The sequence below is a fragment of the Marmota monax genome, unplaced genomic scaffold, assembly GCF_021218885.2.
Source record: "Marmota monax isolate L192 unplaced genomic scaffold, Marmota_monax_Labrador192_F-V1.1 WCK01_AAM20220418_F8-fsc00003, whole genome shotgun sequence".
Taxonomy (NCBI): domain Eukaryota; kingdom Metazoa; phylum Chordata; class Mammalia; order Rodentia; family Sciuridae; genus Marmota; species Marmota monax.
The window spans coordinates 30,085,317-30,103,828 of NW_026694084.1; the positions used below are offsets into that span (position 1 = coordinate 30,085,317).

At 40.9% G+C, this 18,512-nt stretch overlaps 1 protein-coding gene across 5 annotated transcripts in view; it reads left to right on the forward strand.

Annotated features, from left to right (window-relative positions):
- Nsmce2 (NSE2 (MMS21) homolog, SMC5-SMC6 complex SUMO ligase) overlaps nucleotides 1–18,512 on the forward strand; it is a 230,232-nt gene that overhangs the window by 150,351 nt on the left and 61,369 nt on the right. The window lies entirely within an intron of this gene.

Below are 18,512 nucleotides of genomic sequence, written 5' to 3' on the forward strand. Positions count from 1 at the left end.
TACTGGTTACCACCCCTTGTTCACTGACAAATATGGGAAGGTAATTTCAGTAGATCGGCCATCAGTGTGTGCCTTCCAAAACATTATAGTCGTGTTACAGTAAACTTTTTATATTTGTTGCGTCACAAAGATTTATTGAAGTGATAAAAGTTATTATGGAAAACAGTGTGCAGTAACTATGGTAACAGTTATTTGATCTCACAGTAATTAGCTAAGCATTTAGTTGCACAATACTTTCACAATGCCTTCCTGGTTAGTTCATTAAACAGAATTAGCTTTTGTTTGAACTGTCTTCCTACAGTGTCCTAAATTTGATTTTAGTTCAAAGAATTGGAATGTGTACTTTAAAACTACCTTTCCAACTTACAGTTTATGGCCATATTTGAGGTTGTAACTGTTCTTTATTTAAGTCTCTATTTATACTACAGGGTGATCATGATTCTTTGGATTATCTTCTGAATTTCTCTTGGTTTAGGAGAGTAGACTAAGAAATGAACAGACAAGTTGGAAACCAGTTTTTTGGTTTTTTTTTTTTTTTTTTTGAGACCAGTATCTAAATTGTGGCCCTGTTGGATCAGATTGCAGATTGGGATCAGCTGGTATCCTTCTCGGGTCTTAGTTTCTATCCTGTAAGATTGGATTGCTGTATTATTTGTGTCGGAGTCCTAAGATCACGTGGATGTGGTCATTTCTCAGTGATCTGCTTATCTCCTAATGGGACTTGCAGCTAGTAGCTGCCTGGGCTTTTCCAAGCCTCCTACCCCAGGTGCCTCTTCTGCCTGTTCTTTATGCAGTGCTTGGTACCTCTTTTGCAAGGTGGAATATATCACAGACAATTCACCACAGTGGTAATGTCTTTCTCAAAAGACTTTCTCTTGAGACAAGGACCTCTTGGGTGTTCTGCCCTCCAACATCACTCCCCATATAGAAGTGAATCTTATCCCTTACTGGCAGATTGGAGACCCTACGCACAAAAGAAAGCTTCAAGATTCCAAGATAGAAAAGTAATGTGAATGAAATAGAAAAAAAAAAATTGTTTTCCCTTACTTATTAAAAGTGAGAGGGTTCCAAAGTATGTTACTAAAACAGGATTTTTAAAAATCGAGTAAATAACCAGGCATGGTGGCCCACACCTGTAATCCCAGTGACTTGGTAGGCAGAGGCCAGGGGATCCCAAGTTCAAAGCCAGCCTCAGCAACTTAGCAAGGCCCTAAGCAACTTAGCAAGACCCTGGCTCAAAATAAAAAATAAAAGGGCTGGGGATGTGGCACCCCTGTGTTCAATCCCCAATATATTAAAAAAAAAATTCAGTGAATATTCCTCATATTAATTTCATTTTAATTCCTGTGAACTCAGTGATTTTTTTTAAAAAAAACAATACAAGCATTTAAAACTAATTACTTTATGAGTTTTGAGTCAAGCTCTTATCTAGATTAACACTGTTACCTACTAGTTTTAAGTTGGGAAAGGTTTTTTTACATTTGAGCCCTAAGATTTCCAGTTTCACATCTGTTTATTCGCCTAACTGGGCACCAGTAGAATTTTAATGATAAGAGCTTATTTATTCTTGCTTGGTCTTGAAATTTTTCAGGCCAACCTCAAGAAAGGTGGCCCTAGCACTTGACTTGTCCTTGTTTCTGCCATCTTCTCCATTCCTGCTTCTATTCTATTTGACATCTGTGTTGGTGTCAGTGCTCTTTAAACTCTTTATATCCCCATTCCTTCAACACACACTTTCTTCTTTCTAGAGTAGCATCTTCCTCTGGTTCCTTGGGAAAAACATTTGATGTCTTTCCACGCACCGCACCTCTCTTTGTAGCTTCTGTGAACATCTCCCTGCTTCTTGTCCCTGTCATCTTGCCTTCACATGTCCTTTTACCTAATTCTTGGCCATGCTTATCATCATACATTACAACCTTTAGTTAAAATGCTCCTGCCTGGTGGGCTCAGAACTCCCCACAGGAACCCCACTGCCCATTCTTCCTGTGTCCTCCCTTGGTATCCAACAAGACCAGGCCCAGGGCCCAGCCTGGCAAACCAGTGTGGTCCTCCCTGGCCACGCTGGCTGCCTGAATTCCCTCCTGGCCCAGCCGCACTGGATCTTCACATTCCCAACTCCTCAAAGTTTGTATTCCTTTTCACTGGAACTGTTGAGTTTTCTGTGTGTGATCTCCAGTGATCTCCAGTCACTTCAGGAAAGGAGGAAAGGAAGTACTATTACCAAATGTGCTTTAGGTACCACATAGTGTGTATTAGTCATTCCTGCAACCCCGTGAGATAAATACTGAAAATCTAGATATTTTATCATGAGAAACTGAGGTTCAAAAAGATTAAGTGGCCCTAACAAGCTAATAATTGGAAGACCTGGATTTCCCACCCAGGACTCTGCCTCCAAGTCAGCTTCTTGTTTTGGTGATTAAGCCCAGCCTAAATTCCATGCTTAGCCAATTTGTTGGAGCAGTCACCAGCACCTATATTCCTTTAATCTCCTGGCCTCCTGCTGTGCCATCAGTCAGCCAGAAGTCTATCTCCCCTCTGGGTCTTTGTGCTGCTCTAGTGCTCTAGGTCTCTGACAGAAATTCGGGTTCTTCCAAAAGTGGCTTTTTACCAAGACATGCTACTCAGTTTCATTGAGACAAAGAATGCCCAATCTACCACTTGTATATCACCCCCAGTTGGTTCTCAGTGCAGCTTCCAGAAAGCCCTTTCCTGTGAGCAGAACTGAGATGGTACAAAAAGCCTGTTTGCTCGAATCTCCCTCCAACATGCTGTTACTGAGCGACTCTTCTGTATTGGTCTTCCCATGTGTTTCTCACCCCCTAAAACCTCGCTTCCCTGCTCCTGATGAGCTAAATGATTGATATTTTCTGGATGTGCCTTTTACTTTGCTTTTGTCATTGGCCCACTTCCTCTGTCACTGATGGTAGAATAATTAATAATATATAGACTCATTTTGATATAAACTTCATAAAGACAGACTTGTGTGAGTATTGTCCCTGATGGCACAAACAGGGCCTGGTAGGGTACCTGACATGATAGAAGCTCTGTGAACGTTTGAATAAAGGAAGGGACTGTGGTTCCATGGTAGGGTGCTTGCCTAGCATGCATGAGGTCCTGCTTAATCCCTCACACTGCCGAATCAAAATAAAACCTGCGTGTCATGAATAAAGAAGGAAGGAGGGACAAAGGGAAAGGGGGCTGGTATGACACAGGCACTGTGCTGTGCACACAGTAGCAATATCCCCAGCACAGATAAGCAAGCCGAAACTCAGAGGGGCCACCGCTTATGTAGAAGAGCAGACTTACTAAGTGCCTTCTCTTCTGGAAAAGCCTCTTACCTTCTATTCCAGCCTTGACCATGCGACTACACAGCTGCATGGCTGACTCCATTTATACAGATGACAGTGTAGGTGCCCCCACCCCCCAGTTGCGAGTTTGATGGCCCTAGTAATAACTCCCGGCTCATGCTTCAGTGGTGCTTGAGATGCTCCTGGCAATTTCCACACTCTTCTTCTACCCCCATTTCCTCTTTCTTGTTGACTAGGTTACAAATGCTTTTGGGGGGCTTGGGGTGGGGCTTCATTTTTGTGTCCCTGTCAGACTTAACACAAAAGGGTTTGTTGTATGAGCAGCCACCCTGTCTGCTGAAGTTACTGCCCCAGCTCCTACAGACAAGCTGAGATATTCATTAGGCACTAGGGCACCATGACTAAGTGCTATCCTACTTTTCAAGGACCTCAAAAATGTTGTAGATCTTGAAAAAGAAATTTTTGGCTCTGAAAACAAAAAAGTACAGGATCAAATGTGTGTTTGCACAAATATAAAACCAAATATTTTGTCATCTTCTTTAAATGTTAAATTTAGCAATGATTGCTGAGAAATCATAGCAAACTATAAATTAAATAATCAGCAGCCAAGTAATTTAAAAAACAAAAATGCAGAAATGCTTTCAAAAATGTTTTGGCCAGAAAATTACTTTTAATTGGCTTTTGAATATAATTTTTAATGTTGGATATGCTGTCAGTGGAGAAGGCTCTAAAAAAACATACTTGGGATCTTAAAAAGATCTTCTGGGCCCACAATGACATGCACATGGCTCAAGAAATACAAACTAGATTTTAACAGATTGTATTTAAATGATGGTGGTCTTTATTGTTGTGGGAAGGAAGGGGCATGGATATTTTATCTTGTTATTTTTTTTATTTTACATATAAAAAGAGGGGATTTAAGGGAGTTCTTACAGCTTGTATGGAATAAGTGCCACATTCCTGCAGAGTTATGGCACATTTTCGGGGGCTCTCAAGTGGTACCAGTAAGGGGCTCCTGGGCAATCGATTATTCCATCCGGCCTCCTCTCTGGTTAACTTGCCACTCTGTCTGGTTCTTTCAGTGGATGGAGAGTCAAGGGAGGCACAGAAGTCCTGAGGGCAGAATATGTGAGCCCTTGCCAGGTCCTGGAACAGCGGGACAGCGCAGGCTGGCGCTCTTGGGGAGGCAAGCCGGAACTGACCTTTCCACTTGCCCTTCACACTCTGTGACTCAAAATGCCGAGCCATTGTTTTAGGAACTGATTATGCAGCAACCATTTTGACAGAATGCTCGAGGTATTTCCTCAGCTGTGAGTGTTGAAGGTTTACAGTTGGGTAGATTTTGCAAAAACTTTTGCTTAGTCCAGGAGGATCTTTCTTTGAATGTTGTTTTGATTTTCACTCCACAATAGAAATTGCAGCCCCCAGTGCTGAAATTCCCTTTTACCGGTTCAAAAACTGCTGTAGACCTTGCCAGCTTTCACCAACTGTGCACAGTGTTGGTGTGACATTGCTACTAAAGGGTCACTCCTAGTCTCTCTACCTATCATCCTGTGCAGACTCAGCACATAAAGAGAACCAGGGTGCAACTGGAATTGAGGCACTCTTCCTTCCAGAGGTTATAACCATTATAACCAATGTGAAAATGTAAGCTGTATTAAAACTAGCATGTTTTATAATCATCCTAATACATCAGCTATCACCACCATGGAGTTGTTTATTTGTTTTTTTTTAATAAGTGGATCTATGTGATCTGCCATCTCCAAAAGTTAAGAGTTGCCAGTTAAATACATATGTATTTTCAAAGGAAATCATCAAAAAGGACATTCCACTCTTATTACAAAGCTATTTTAGGGGTAAATATTTTGATAGATGTGGTTCATTGCACCTGGGAGCTGAGCCGTGGCTGTGCCTGAGGCAGTTAGCCCAGATGGAGCCCTGAGATATATCTAGACAGGGGTTTTCCCCCATGTATATGGCAACTGGTTGATTGTGGCATCATGAACATTAACATTTTCTGTGCCACTGTTAGAAAAGTAGCTTCGTTAATGCTCATTATTTTTAAATGATAAGAACCGTACTTAGACTTCTCTCAAAAACAGATGTATAGCAGGCTATGTTATGAATCAAACATTGTGTTTGTAAGAGTGATAATGAGAATCAAGTCGATAAACATCTGTCCAGTCTTCTTAGATTTTCATTAGATACAAGTAAGTGTTAGGGTCTGGCCATTTACTGGTTATAAATGGAGAATGCACTCAGATGGGAAGATTGCTCTAAGGAATTGAATTACTAGTCAGATTTAAGTCATAGCTTAGAGTTTATTAAAATCATCTATTGTATTATCCAACATTGTTATTAGGAAATACGCATACATGTGTAAAACATTGGCTGCTCTCCATAGCTGCCTGTCTTCCCGGTAGATAGCTTGCTTGTTAAATAACATTTAAAAAATGTAACACTTTCTTTCCCTTTGTGGTGAAGTCCTGTCTTTCATCTCCTTAAAAATTATTTGTCCTTATGAAGGTGACATTGTTCTCATTCTTTCTTTCTTTCTTAGCAGAGGAATGACTTAGTAAACCCAGCACTGTCATTCATCTGCCCTCTCGGTAAATCAATGGGAAATGACTTGAACCATATAACAGTGAGCATGTTTTTGTTGTTATTTTTGTTTTCCTTTTGAAATATAAAGTTCCTCAGGGGCAGAGAAGCATCTTTCTGTCCTCATCTAGTGGTTACTGGTTAAATGTTAGCACACCAAAGCTATCAATAAACAAATAATGAGGATGATTTTTGCTTATTAACACAAGCAGGAACATGAATAATGCAAGCTAATTTAGAGTTACCCCCCACCACCACCTTCCCCAGTTTTGGTGGGAGTGACTTCATTTGTAGTCTTATTTCCTGACTAGAGAGAAATAGGCCCAATTCTCCCTCAAAGAGAGCCTCTAACAAATTCAGCAACTAAATTTGATTTTTTAGAGTGTTTCTGGACTGATGGAAGTATCCTTTTAAAACCATTTACCTAAAATGTTCTGATTGCAACATCTGCTAAGCCTATTATGTTCTTTCATTAAACAGCTTTATTGTTCTGTGTGTAAGCTGCTTATTTGGAACAATAAAGCTGAGTTGACTGTAGCCTTTCTAACAAAAAGGAATTTTTTTTTTAACAGTGAGAGAAACTACATATTGCCTGTCATCATACATAGTATTAAAACAAAACAAAAAAAATCTTGTTTAGAAATTATCCTATTAGCCTCATTTTAAAAAAGAAAGGCTCTGTTTGAACCCTACATGATTACAGTATTATCCAAATATGTAATTCTAGTAATGCTTTTGACCACTCATGTTCTTTTAGTTTTTTGAGAACCAGACAGGAGAAAGCCCTTAAATTCTGTAGATTCTTTATTTACAACACAGAGTTCAGTAGCATTTTACTGACTAATAGGGGAAACATTTTTATTACATTATAAAATTCAAACTTTGGTAAGGGAAATTGCATTTGTTTAGGTGTGTAGTTCATCTGTAACTATTTGGAATTGAGTAAACATGTTAATTTAATAATTTCTCAAATGCACATCTGCCTCCCTGGCTGCTGCCTCAGACCTCTGGTCTTCCTGAAGAGGGACACAGCTGCTGAGACCACAGCAAAAAAGAAAGCAGGAAGAACCCTGCCCACTGCCCAGAATGGGTCAGTGAATGCAGATGGCAGTTTTTCTTTTTGCCTATCACGCTTGTGACAATTATAAGCAGATTAAGATGACTTTAAAGAACTCAAAGCATTTGTCCACGACAGCCTTTCTTCCTTAAAACACATGAGTAAGATCTAGTTAGCTATTTGCCCAGACGGTGCAGAGCACTGCAGAACCACAGCATGGACCATGCAGCCTAGGGCTAAGGAAACAACACTGCCCTGATTTGTCATTTTTGTGGTGGTTCTTTAGTTCTGGAAGCATTCTAATTTTGAAAACAAAGCCCATCTGAGATGGAGTTGTCAGTATATTGTAGCAGTTGAGCAAAGATGAAAGCTCTGTCACTGAGTAACTAAAATATCAATGCATCATGCATCCAGGCTGGCAGAGCAAGCCACTGGGTGTATGAGCAGGTACTTCCAGAGTCTTAGAAGGCCCACTGCACTTTCAGATCTTCTTCCTTGCCTGTCCAGCTCATAGTTACCAACCTCAGAATCCTTCAGGGACCAGAGAACAAAGTAAGTAGGATAAAACTAGTCCCACTGAAATTGCCAAGCTAGAGAGCAAATGCCCTATCTCCGTGTTGAAACACCTTTCATTTTTTTCTAGAGAAAGGAGGAACTGGGATTTTAATTTTTAGATATTGGCTATGGATTGAGATTTTAAAGGCAGCACATAGCTGCACAAGACCTATTTGCAGGTCACATATGAGTTGGTGGGTCACATATTTACCTCCACTTTATTATTTCCCTTGATTTGAGTCAGCGCTTGTCCTTTTGATTTGGGGCTTTTGTCTTTTAATTTTAAAACAGCTATAAGCTACAGAAAGTCAAGGAAGACTTGGCATTATCCACTGAATCCAGTTGAGCACACCAGTTCTTGGGCACTGGGAATAATGGTATCTACCTGTGCCTTCACTGTGCAAGAACATGATGGCCCAGTGCTACACACTGTTGCGTGTAGCACACATCAGTGTAACACAGTGTAGAGCCCTGCAGGGCAGACTTGAACTCTTCCTTCTTGCAAATAGTTTTACCTTGGATGGAAACTATGAGAACAGTTTTGATGAAAGCAGCTGTGCTATTGTAGGCAGGCAGTCGAGCTTGATTGTTGAAAGAGCATGTCATAAAGCCAGACTACCTAGATTAGAATCTTGATTGTGCTTCGAGACAACTGTGTGACCTTCATCATATTATTTAACCGTTCTGTGGTCTACTTTCCAAATCTGTAAGTGGGAATAAGTAGAGGTTGAATACCCCTTTTCCAAAAGGCTCGGGACCAGAAATGTTTGAGATGTTTTTTCCATATTTTATAATTTTCGCATATACATAATGAGAGCTTGGGGATGGAGCCCAAATCTAAATGCAATTCATCTGTTTCTTTCATATACTTCTTAGGGTTTGAAAGGCCAAGGTTCGTCGTCGGAGATTAAAATGCACACACACAGATAGCAGTGACAAAGATGAAGCACTTTACTACAAGCTGGTGCTAGCTTATATAGAAAGTGAGAGTCAGTTATCTTAAACCAGGAAGCTCCCGGGGCCAATCATAGTAAAGGTCAGGTCATCACCTACGGTGCACGTACGTCCGCCCTTCATAAGATTCATGGGGGGCACGAACTGTCCGCAAGCATGGAAGACGGGAGGAACAATTAGAAAATTTTCAAAACAACTTGTTATCCACCCACTGGCAATTTGCCCACCACCATGTTGCATTAGGGGCTCCTTATCTGAAAGGCCCGGGGAGTTCTTAGCTGCCCACTGGCAATTTGCCCGCTGCCATGTCTGAAAGGCCCAGGGAGTTCTCAGGATGACTCCCAACAGGGTTTGAATGTAATTTTGCACAATATTTTTAATAATTTTGTATAGGGAATAAAGTTTCATGATATGGAATTTTCCACTTAAGTCATGTTGACATTCTAAAAGTTTCAGATTTTAGGTTTATGGATAAGGTTGCTCAGCCTGTAATAATAAATAACTTTAAATGTAAAGTTCTTAAGATGATGCCTGGCACATGGTGAATGCATTGTAATTGTTAACTGCTGCTACTGTCGCTTTTAATTAAGAAAGCATTAAACTAAGAATCATGATTCTTGGGTTCAGGCTCTCATTCTGCCTCTTAGGAACTGTGACCAACTGGAAACCACGCACTTAACTTCTGTGAATAATCAATAAGATTAGGAAGACACGAAGATTAAATGTAATTATGCGTCAAGACGCATAAAGGTATGCACAAATGAAAGGCACTGTTTGATGGTTGGGAGTGGAGACTGCCCTCATGACACAGCACAATGTCCGTAGACCATAGAGGAGCCCAGGCCTGTTGTACTCTCAGTTTCAACTCAAGTACCCTGACCCATGGTACAAATTGGCTATTATTATCTTTAGTATGACTAAGATAAAAATTGAGAGTAAAAATTATTTTGGGCATTCCTACTTTATTTATAAATATCCCATTGGGGCATAATGGTGTACACCTATAATTTCAGCAACTTGGGAAGCTGAGACAGGAGGATTCCCATTTTAAGGCCAGCCTCAACCATTTAGAGAGACCATCAACAACATAGTGAGGTCTTTTATTTAAATTTATTTTAGTTTTGTGACCAAAAAAAAAAAAAAAATTAAAAGGACTGGGAATGTGACTCAGTGGTAAGACACCCCTGGGTTTGACTCCCAGTACCAAAAAATAAAGAAAATATGTTGTCAATTCTTACAGCTCCTTGAACAGACTTGCTTCAGAAGAGTTCCAAACTGAGGCTGAATTAAGATGTCCCCCCAATGCAGAGCCAGTCTGTAATCAGAGAATGAGTCTGCAGAGCCGCATAAGTGAGACCAACCAGTCCCTTAGTGCTTGTTTCAAAACGGGGAAACAGAACTGGAACAATTTCATCCTTACCTAAGACTGTTTAACTTTTCCCACCCTAAGATACTTGCTTCAGTTACATTTAGAAATTTCAGCTGTTTCTCCAACTTCCCACATTTTTGAAGACATACCATTCAGATTTATTTCAGTATCTTTAAATCTCTTGGAAGAAAATAACACGGTGGATGTGAAAGCATTTACAGACTCTGTGTGTCATGCTCATTAAGTGTTGGGATCCCTTTATGCCGTGAAAATATTAGAATGACTTCTAACAACAGCAAAAAACAACAGCATAGTAACACAGGCCAGGGAGAACTTTACTTTTGTTTTGTGAAAAAAATAATACAACCAAATGAAAATGATTGATCAAAACAGTGAAAACCCTGTTCCCCTCTGAGAGCTGTGGAAAGAGCCTAATTTATACACATTCTTTTTATAGCTAATGTGCTAATTGACTCAGAGATAACACCTGTGTTCTTTATTTTTAAAAATATCACTGAAATCTGCATCTTAGTGAGATTCTAGGAAAGAATAGCAACAGCTGGCTCCACATCTGTGTGAATGATGTAGTGTGAAAAGGATTCTAAATATAGTTGGAATTTGAGTCAGATGTGATGTACTTCTGCATTGTACTACAGAGTATCATTTGAACCAGAGCAGAAGGAGCTTATCATTTAAATAACCTGAGTTTAAAATGATACAGCTTGCTGTGGAAAGTTATAGATGTTTACCTTAAGCAGTCTTTCATAGCTAACTTGAACTACAACTGGTACATTTCCACTTGCCCGGTGGAGAGAAAAGAGCACAGCAGAGCATACAGGTCTAAAAAGAAACTGCATTGGTAAAGAAGGGCTTTTACAAGAAATCCTCATCACATTCAGCAGCTTAGGCTTGCTTCTGTTTTCTTGGTCTTTGAATTTTATAACACCTGAGTTATTAGCTCTCAGCATTTGTCTCCTCTGTTTTTCTGATGCTGTAACTGAATGCCACAGCATGGGTAATTTATGAAGAAATGTATTTCTCATGGTTCTGGAGGCTAGGAAGCGTAGTGTCAGCGTGCCAGCGTCTGGCAAGGGCCTCGTGTGGCATCATTCCATGGTGAAAGGCAAAAAGGCAAGAGAACAAGAGGGGGCTGAGCTCATTTTTGTAGCAAGCCACTCCCTTGATGATGACACTAATCCATTCATGAGTGCAGAGTCCTCGTCATCTAACAATGTCTAAAAGGTCCCACCTCTCAACACTGACATTAGGGATTAAGTTTCTAACATATGAACTTCGGGGGAGATAATCAGACCATAGCAACAATTATTGCTTTCTTCGTCCTTCCTTCAACTATTTCTTGAATGCCCACTCTGTGTGAATGATTTTTATACCCTGAAGATCCACAGAAAGAGGAGAGACAGTTTACTCTCTTAGGGTTTTAAAGACTTAAGTGATGATGGGCATAAGTACATTTAGATAACACTCTACTTATAAAACTCATAGTAGGATCTAGACATAGTAAGTATCAACTAATGAGAGCTATGTGTGAAAACAATACAAGGGTGTATAAAACCTCTAATAGTTACTGTTAATGGAGCACTTCCAGTATGCTAGGAATTCTTTATGTGTGTGCATGCGCGCACACATGCTTACACATTGTTGTACTTAATCATGACTGCATTCTGACAGTGCACATTACCCAGTTTATAGGTGAGGTGATTTAAGACCAGTGCAATTTATTTGTGCAAGGTTACATGCGTGGCCAAGTGACTGAGCCAGGATTTGCACTCAAGTTTGTCTTGACTAAAACTTGAGTCCTTAACCATGAGGCTATTCCTTGGAGTCTTTTCCCTACATTCTCCATTAGCTGTTACCAACTTCTACCCTGAGGACAGTGCCAGCAGCAGCACTTGTTTCCCACTCTCCAGTGCCCAGGAGATCTAATTTGCATTCCACTCTCAACACCCTACCTTGTTGCCTTTTTTCAGGGTCACAAGACTACCAAACCAAAAGGAATTAATCATCAGTGAAAGCCTAAGTTCTTTAATACTTTCTTTCCTTCACATTGGTATTCTTTACAGTGCTAACAACAAAAGTTATTCATATGAGTAGTCTCTTCCAGGTTTACTCATTTTTCAGAGACTTCAGATAATGCCTTAATATGTGCATTATACACTATATCTTCGAATCAAGCATTTTATTTTACAAGATACTTAGATGTCTTTGAACTTGCTTAAGTCTCATTGAGCCTTGCTACAGTGTCACTTCCCTCCATTTTTAGATGAAAAAAACAGTCCTAGAGCAGAGAAGTTGCCCAAGCCACTGGTTGATTTCTAGCAAAGTTGGGGCTCGAACACAGCTCTGACTCCTTTGTGTCCTAAGAATACCATGTTTCTATGGTGACTAATCACCTGATTAAGGGGCTATGTTTTATTGTTTCCCTGGAACTTGATGAGATGCTGACGGTGGGTGAACTTCCTCCAGTCTCTTTGTTGTGCCTCTTTCCTCAGGATTTTACTGAGTACCTGAGAGTTCTTCAGATCCATAAGGCATAGAAATTGTCTCCTGTTCTGTAGTGTCAGGGCAAGCCCCTTGTCCCTGCCTTGTGACTTTTGCTATGACTTTCCAGAGATGTCTGATCTGGGGACATACATTGCTTGACAGCTGTCCTGGCTGGCTTGCATTCATTGAGATGGATGACCTAACAAGGACATCTTTCTCCTTCAGAACTTTGTTCTTCAGTTACATCTTCTTGTCTTATCATTAGTCTGCTGGCTTTCCTCACAGCCTGCAAAGCTGCTCAAGTCAGAGAGACACGGGAAGAGGTTGCCCTCTATTTGTGGGGTGCCTCTTCTCTCCTTCCTCCTCCTCCTCCTCCTCCTCCTCCTCCTCCTCCTCCCCTCCTCCTCCCCCCTCCCCCTTTGCAGTACTGAGGATAGAACCCAAGACACTGTGCTTGGTACACAAATCTCTACCACTAAGCTACATCCTGGCTATTATTATTATGATTTTGTTTTGCAACAGTCTAAGTTGTCCAGGCTGGTCTTGAACTTGCAATCCTCCTGCCTCAGCCTCCTGAGTGGCTGGTATTGCAGGTGTGTGCCACCGTGCCTAGCTTTCCTTCCGCTTCTTCAAAGAGTGGCCTCACTCCCGAGGGACCACTTTGTCACTTCCATTCACTCCTCTGCCATGGCATTCTGATCTCTTCTACCACTCCTGTGAAGCCTCTCTGGAAAAATCTCCATGCCCTGAAAACTGCCCAGTTTTTCAGTCTCTATGTCTCTGTGTCATTTAAAATTTTTGACTACTTAATGCTTCCAGAATCTCATTATTCCTTTCCCCATCTCTTTTGTGAGCTCCTTCTCAACTCCTGTGCCCACACTCACAATGGAGTAATTCAGGATTCTCTCTCCAGCCCTCACCCTTCATTCTACCTTTCATGGATCAGCTCCCACACTCGCCTCCTTGCTACTGAGCAGAAGTCCTCACCTTCGTCTTGTCTGTATTCCTCACCTGCCCACCTGGGCATCTCAGGAGGACTTCAGCACCAGCATGGCCTTTTTTCTTCTGAAATTAACTCGTTCTCCTGCAGTGCATAGATTATCCACTCAAGTAGAAAACCTGGGGTCATAATTAGACTAGCCGCCGCCTTTCACTCCCAAGTGATCACATTGCAGTTATTTGGCCTCTTAGGTATTCCTCAAGTCTTCTCAATTGGACCTGATTCTTCTTCCTGTCAGTTTTCTTTACCCACATTCTTCTGTGTGTGTGACATGCTTCCCTCCCTTTTCCTGGTGTTGGTATATGCTGTTACTCTTCATAAAGACTTACTGAGGCTTTGTTGCCTCTTTCCATGTGTGTCCTTCCCAGTCTCCAGACCCTGCACATCTGCTGGCCCCACTAGGCTGGGTGTTTCTTTAGAACAAGTGCTACTCTTGAGCCTTCATTAGTCTCTGTGCTTCTAGGGCCTGCAGCAGTACCTAAAACTTACACTTAGTCATACTTACTCTCTAGAGTTATTAGAATATGTGAAAAGCACTGGGAGCTGTGGAGGAAAATACAGGCAGTTACCCAAAATGTCTTGACCCTGCAGCTGTTGGGGGCCACAGTGTTGAAATACAGACCCTCCCTACATCCCATCTCTGCCCTTTTTCTCAGTTTGTCTACTCCTGTTTGGACTCAGCTCAAGAGGGGTTAGATGTCTCTCATCCATTCTGCTGTCTCCTGCTTAGCACTCAAGGAGGGCATTATGGTTTCATGTCCTTGTTTTCTTTCCCGGTTAACTGGGAGCTCATTCAGGACAGAGACCAAGTTTTACTCCTCTTACATTCACAGTGCCTGGAGTAGCTCTCTACTACTGGAGTACACTTTAAAAGTAGCAGGTGTTGTGTGTGTGCTTGTTGTTGAATTCTCTAAAGCCTATCTCCTGCCAACCCACCGCCCCCTGAATATAATGCTTAGGTTTCTGTTCTTGAGTAGAACCTTAGAGCCATATATTTTAGGTGAGTTCCAAAGCTGGTATCTTCCATTAACAGTTGTTAATCAGAACAGCTAATCAATTACTGGGTTTAAATCAAAGCATTTATTATCAAAGCCTTTTTGTTTATAAGTACCAATATACCATTTATGATGATGATAATGATTATTTTCTGCCTTGAATATTAACTAGCCACAAAAGCTGGTGTACCATGTGATAGTATTTGTCATAGAGTTTAAAGAATGTTGGCTTTTGATATTTTGTCCTTGAGTGGAAATTAGTCTGCATTGTGAAATCACCAATGTAGAAAACAGGAAATTTCTAGGCAGGCACCTGAGAAGCATCATTAGAATTCCTAGTATTTAAATCCAACAGAGGTATTTTTATGACATTAATAGAATCTATTACTAGTCATGTTAATTAGAAATGTCTTAATTAAGACATGGTTGAAAGCAAAGAACACAAACACAAGGTGGCTTTAGCAAAAAGTAAAAATTTTTTTAAAAAGGTTAAAATAGGTGATAAATAGAGTTATTTCATGAGAAAAGGAACGAGAATCGGAGATGGGGCTCAACTTTTAGTCTTTCTCGGATTATAAAATCTCATCTGTACATCTTTTCATGATTTGCTTCTTTTGCTTTCAAAGTAGCCTGGCTTTCTCAGCTTCTCCAGCCATTTGGCAGAAATAACTTCCTCATAGCACTCTGGGTTATATGTCCTCTTTCAGTTCAACTACAGAACGCAGACTGAATTAGAATCTCTCAGTTCCAATTCTAGCCTCTCAGAAGAGAGAAGTTGGTTGGTTCGGCACAGATCAGAAATCCACTGTGGTCCAGGCAACTGTGTCAAGGAGCCAGAGCCACATGACAGAATACAGTTACCTTGGTATCCACCTGAAAGCCACAAGGAAGTTCTCAGAGTGGACCCTCATGAGCTAGACTGACTACCCCTCCCGCCATCCAGATCATGGAAGCAAAAAGAGTGAAAAGCACAGTGTAGTAGCTCTCACACAGTAGACGGTAGATACAGACTTATTGCCTCTTTCGTCTACTAGACTATGCACCTTGAGGCTAAGTGCATCTTAAAAATTCACACTTAGAGCCTGCAGCAGTACCTGACCACTACAGGCATTCAGTAAATATTAATTGGATAAAAGAAGCAAATATAAGCCCTGCCTTTGTGGGAAATATAGTCTTGTAGTGCAAGCAAGCAGTAAACAAGTAAGCAAATAAAAAAAGCTCATGGGGGTAAGTACTAAGAAGGTAAAAAAGGGAGAGTCCAGGAACCAAGGATGTAGTCAAAGGTAGAACACTTGCCTAGCTTGTATGAGATCTGGGTTCAGTTCCCAGGGCTGCAAAAACCCGAGGGGTTTGGGAGAGGCAGGCAAAGGAAAGGTCACCAAACTAGAAGAGAAACTTTGAGAAAAGTAATTGATGGTGTCAAAAATCAAGGTAGCTGTACCTTTGCTTATTTATCCTGTGAGGCTAGAGACAGTAATCATGAATTATTCCATTTATAGTTCATTTTATTCATAATTTTAACACACACAAAAATTCTGGTGTACATTAAAATAAGGGTTACTGAAAGACTGTTATAGAAGATCATATAAAATTGTAAATACATGTCATTAATATTGGATCATATCCTTTCATTTTTATCTTCCAGTTTTAAGTCGATATGCATCTAGCCCAGAGCTTGATATAATTATAGAACAGTTCTCTGATGATGGCAAATAATTAATTAAGTGCACAACTCTGCAAGGAGTTTTGGGTTAAGATTACAAATGATAGAGCGAAAAATACACTCAGTAAAGGAGAGTCAGGCAGCATCATATCATACAACAAGAGGCTGTCGATATGATAGAAAAATTGTCTCCAATGATCTTAGTGATGGTAAAAGAAACTAGAGGAGAAGGAATCTAGGAAATGTGGTTTTCTAGAGTTATGTTAAGGTAGTTGCTGCCAGGATCCAACAGAGAACTATTCTGGAAGCAAGCCATATCTCTTTAATAGTAGTTAGCAGAGTTGTGTACCAAGCTTTATTAATTAGAGCAAGTAACAGAGCTTCTAAAAAAACAAGTTCAAACTCCAGTGGCTTACAACTGTTGATTTTCCCTTTTGTAAAGTTCAGTGTAGATGAGTGTGGGGTGAGAGGTTGTTCTATTGGTTTTTCTAGGACCCAGGCTCCTTCCATCTTTTGGCTCCATCCTCCCCAAACCCCTCTATTTGAGCTGTTCCCTGCGGCGTGAGGGAGGTTGGGCCAGGCCTAGACCAGGAAGTGCATATCACTCAACCCACATTTTATTGGCCAAGATTGAATCACAGAATCACACTACCTCTATGGAAGACCAGACACATTATAGCTGGGGACCCAGGATGAAAAGGATATTAGTAAGTATTCTCAGTGTCTGCTATATGAACAGGATGGAAAGGAAAATAATGGGAAAAATTCTTTTGTATCCTCAAAATTTGAGATTGTTTCAAACAAGTTATCTGTCAAAAGGGAAGGAAAAAAAAAGGTAGTTAGAATTTAGGCGATGTCACTGAGAAGCCTCTACCACAGGTAGTATTGTCGTTCCCTGCTTCTCGCAGACCTGGAAAATCCAGAAGAAAATTAAGATCATAATGATTCTGAAAAGTACTAATCTTCCCTTCCCTTCCAAAGGATGGTGAGGTGCCCTTCAAGCCTGTCATCATCTCCTCAGTGTTCTACAACGTGAAAAGTGAGCTCAGAACACTGGCCGGGCACACCTGACCAGCATCCCCTTTAGTCTGGTGCAGCACTTCCATGTAATCTCTTATTGTTGCTATAACAAATACCTGAGATAACCACCTTCTGAGAGAAAAGGTTTGTTTTGGCTTACAGTTTTGGAGATTCTAGTCTACATTTGGCCTTGTTGCTTATGAGCCTGTAGCAAAGTAGCACTTCATGGTGACAGTGTGTGGCATAATAAAACCACTCACTTCATAGGCAAGAAGGAAGAGAAAGGAGCCCGGTCCCATGGTCCCCTTCAAGGGCACATCCCCAGTAATCCAAAGATCTGCGCTAGGCCTCACCTCCTAAAGGCTGTGTCACCTCCCATTTACATTGCCCTGGGAAGCAAGCCTTTGCCACAGGAACCTTTGGGGGACACTTCAGATCCAAACTATAAGCCAAGTATGGTGGTACATACCTATAATCCCAGTGTCCAAACTGTAGCAGTGAGCCTCATCTCTGTTTGGAGACTCTGTAAATTTAAATTCTACTCTAATAATAGCTTATATTATTGAGCACTTACTATACCCTCTGCACCATACTAAGTACTTTATTTATACCCTTGCAAAAATCCTAGAGGCATGTGATATTATTCTTATTTTACAAATGGTAAAACTGAAGTATAGAGCTGTTAGTGACTTGCCCAAGGTTGAACAGCTAGTAAGTGAACGGCTCAAATGCACAGCCAGGCAGACCAGCTTCAGAGGTCATGTGTAGGAATTAACAAAACAGTCACCACAAAAGCCACGTGAGGATTTCCTGGCATTAAATACTAGGGAAATAGAGTGCTGCCCCACCTCACGCTCTCAGAGATCAGGTCCTTTAGTCCATTTAGAAGTAACCTCTGCCTAAGAAGTTTATCCAGGGAGATCTAAACTGGGCAATTGAATAGTGTGACTCATATTGTTATAACCAGAACTGGCTGGATTTGAAGGACTTTATCACATTTTAGATGCCTCAGATCAGATTGGTAGATGGCTGTGGTGGCACAGACCAGCTTTCCCCATATACAATGTAGTGTGACTGACTCCTGTGGATTAATTTTGAAATTTATTTGAATTCAGTTCACTAGAAGGTGGTTGAGCATCTACTCTATGCAGTTCCATGCTAATTGTCATAAGGAACACAACCGGAGGGAAGCTTCCAGCACAGGCATTAGGAGAAGGGACAGGTGTACCTGCAACTTGAGTGAGGCCCTGAACATGAAGGCCACCTCTCAGGGCTGGAACCTTTAGTCAGTGGGCTGAACACTGAACACGGGGAATGATGATGGCCCGAGGACCCCTTGTTGGACAACATGCTTCCTCCTCTCCGATGTGCTAAGATTCTTTTGTACAACAACTTTATTGTGATGTATTAACATACCACACAACTCACTCCTTTAAAGTCTATGATACTTTGGGGTTTTGTGTCTTCAGAGCTGTGCTATCATTTTCA